The sequence below is a fragment of the Myotis daubentonii genome, chromosome 9 (assembly GCF_963259705.1).
Source record: "Myotis daubentonii chromosome 9, mMyoDau2.1, whole genome shotgun sequence".
NCBI lineage: Eukaryota > Metazoa > Chordata > Mammalia > Chiroptera > Vespertilionidae > Myotis > Myotis daubentonii.
In genome coordinates, this window is record NC_081848.1 from 7,709,952 (window position 1) to 7,713,514 (window position 3,563).

General features: G+C 44.3%; 1 pseudogene; it reads left to right on the forward strand.

The window, feature by feature from the left end:
- The first annotated feature begins 1,400 nt into the window (after positions 1-1,400).
- Positions 1,401-3,193, forward strand: LOC132241710 (protein FAM118B-like; annotated as a pseudogene).
- The last annotated feature ends 370 nt before the right edge of the window (positions 3,194-3,563 follow it).

Here is a 3,563-nt window from a genome sequence, read left to right on the forward strand (position 1 = left end):
CCACCAGAGCACTGGTGAAATAGCCGGGGATTGGAAAAACACTTCTGGAAATGTCATGTAGGGGGGTCGGGGTTTTATCCGCCCTGTTTCACGTGGAGGAGTGGAGCGCAGCAGCTGTTAAAGGAGGTGCAGGGGTCCCTATGGGCTGCAGAAAAAGACCTCAGTGATTCTCTTAGGTGAGACATGCGGACCGTCTGCATCCAGAAGCCCACCTGCTAGACAACATAACATGCGATTTCAACAGGCGGACATGCATGTGTGTGAACGCACGTGAGAGACAGAAAAAGACAGAATGAGAAGAAGAGAGCCCGAGAGAGACCACCAGACCACTCATGATGGTCACCTCCGAAGGCGAGACTTGCAAATCAATTCTCCTTTAGGTGGTGGTTAAATTTTTTATAAAGTGCATAGCTTTTGTAATTCTAAAAACATTAAAATCATGCTAATGTTATCCATTTATTACTCATTTATGGAGTAAAGGCAATTACTTAGTTTTAATTTTTTGTCCTCCCCTGAGGATATTTTTTCCCCATTGATATTTATTTATTTATTTATTTTTTACTCAGTGTTTTCAGTTTTTCAATGATGGATACATAAGTATAAGCCAGGGCTTCTTCCCAGAGTTTACAATTTAGACAGAGAACAAGGCAGACACCACTTAACAGAGGCAAATAATTCCAAGGAGATAATATGTGTTTTTTGCAAAGTACAAGTTCTCATACAATTTATAACTAAATACTGACTCCATGGTGTTCTGGTTATCTCAAAGGGCTCTGAGAAAGTCAATCCCATTACTAGATAAAACTAGTGGCTCCTCTAGCTGAAGATCCTTTCCAGAAGCATCAAAAGTGGTGGTGAGAGCAGAGGAAATGTCAGATTCTGTTTAATCTATAAAAGTATCCAAGGTATGAAAACATCATCCCCATTCATTTCTAGAGAGTGTGAAAGAGAAGGTGGGGGCTGAGGGGGGGGGGAGAGGGAGAAAGAGAGAGAAACATCATTGATTGATTGCATCTGCACGTGCCTGGACCGGGCCAGGGAGCCAACCCACAACCCAATATGTGGGCTGACGCTCTAACCATTGAGAACACTGGCCAGGGCCAGTTTTAATTTTTAAAGGTGACAATCACAAGAAAAATAAGGATTTATTATAGTAAAATAGTGACTTCTAAAAAATAAAGTTAGAGTGGGGTTGTTTGGAGCTGACACAGAATGAACAGAAAAAAAAAGACCTTCCACTAGAGTAGCGGTTGCCAAAGGGTAGTCTGTGGACCACTGGTGGTCCGTGAGGTCCGAAAGGTTGGCGACCGCTGCACTGGAGGGATGGGTGGAAAACCAGGAATACACAGCATCCAGAGGAGATCAGAATGGAATTGTCAGATGCTTCCAACAGAAACTGGATGGCTTCTACAAGGAGCCAATCCTCTGAGATAGGAGGATTGGCTCCTTGTAGAAGATTTTTGGATCGAAGATTTTTGGATCCTTCAGTGATGGTGCTCTCCCCACACCCCCTTTCCCTCCCCCCTCAAAAAAAAAAAAGCCCAGGACGCTGCTTCTAAAAAGTAAGAAGCCTTGGGAAGTTGTGTTGGTGATCAAAACACACATCAGTGCGATGGTTGCACCTCAGGTTCCAGCCCTGAAATCCTGGAAGGGGTTATGTAAGGATAGAAAAAGGTCTTTCTTCATCTTTGCTGTGACCTTCCACAATTTATGAAAAACACCTGGTAATTAAACCCCAAGAGGTTTGGCTCCTCTGATTCAGACAGCTCTTCTGTTCAAACTTTGGGACAAGATAAGGTTGCATTCTTGCATCTTCCTGCTCCTTGCTGTCTTCACAATCAGGGAGAATTCACATCAAGGACTCTCTAGTTCCCTTCTCTCTCCCCTTCAAACCTCTTTTGAACTCTTCATAACTTTTATTCTAAGCTTGTTTTACAGGCTTGGGAAAAATACTGATAAGACATCTCCTTAGGACATCTGCCAGACTATCTCCTGAAAAGCAAACAAACTAACTTTTTAAGACACACCCCACCCCCGTATCTGCTCAACTTCAACACAATCACTCCCTCCCTTCCTTGTCATCTAGCAACAGCAACCAGTTGCTCTTTAAAAGCGAAAACCACTCTTTCTTCCCCCATCCTGTATTGATGAGCAATACTTGGCCCTTTCCTCTCTTGGAAAGTAAAATAAATTTTCTCCCTGCATCTATCTCTTCTCTCAGTTATGAATTATTTCACAGCCCAAGTCACTGGCCAAACCCTAACAGTTAATTCAGGCTTTCGTGATGCTGCCACTGACTTTGATCTTCTAGAAGATAAGGAGAGCAAAAAATTTTCAGGAATGTCTCCATGAAAACAAGAATCTTGTTCATGTTGCCCATGACCTTATTCAGAAACCTCTCTCCTTGTGCTAGCAATGTTCGATCCACGTATTTCAAGGGCTGTTTATATGAAGTATTCGATGACTTGGAGTCAAAGACGGAAGACTCTGGAAAGGAGCTACTTCAGTCAGTTCTCTACCTGATGGAAAATGGGGCCCTGGAATCGACTCCAGGTTTCGACAGTCTCCTGGCACTGTACACAGCATAGCGGGGGAAACAGCCTGGGTCCCTTGACCTTACTGATGAACAAGAGGTTCTACAGTGGGCTCTACAGAAGCGGAAACTGAGCGTGGTACACATCCATGGGAGCTACACCAACCCTAATGCACTGTCCTTCATCCGGCTGGGCACCGGAATGTGCTCAGGAACACTGAAGTTACGAGAGAGGTTCAGAAACTCTATGAAAAAAGTCATTTCTTTCCCTGGATTGTGGCCAGACCTTGGATGACACCATTTTCCAAGCCCTTTTCTGGAGGCTGTCAGGTATAAATCTTAGAATGTTTCATGCTTGTTTGGAGAGGAGATGTAGATGAGTTCAAGAAAACATGCTGGACAAAGGGATCAAGGTCATCTGCTATGGAAATAAATATGCTGGTCTTCCAGAACATTTCAAGCGACTGACCTGTGAGCTCTCCACGAAGGGTAGATTGGGGATGGTGAGAGGGTTAGCTAAATGGTTCATCTGCAGTGCACAGTGAAAGGAGAGGCCACAGTACAGAGTGCTACAGAAGTCACCACATTAGACCAAGCAGTAAGGCCCTACCATGGACATTGTTTACCAGTAAACTTACAAGAACCCGTCACAGCTCCTAGGAAAAACCAAAATCAAAACCCAGAAGCCAACCTACATGGAGTGTGTGTGTGTGTGTGTGTGTGTGTGTGTGTGTGATCACCAATTTAATCCTTTATGCAGGCTGGTTCTTGGTCTTATGAGGTCTGTTCCAGTTCGAGCACACCCAACTGACAACGCAGCTCCCCACCCCACCCTTAGGCTGGACATGGCTGTGTCCACGCACAGATCAGTGTGATATCCACTGAGTAGGTTGCTGCTCTGCAGTAAAGGACTTTGGATGCAGACACTGCGGAACCACCATGGCCCTTCTTACAGTTTTGTACTCCATTCTTGGTTTTTCACTTAAGCTTAATGGCTTTTTAAAAACAAGACGTGACGCTCTAGTTTTCT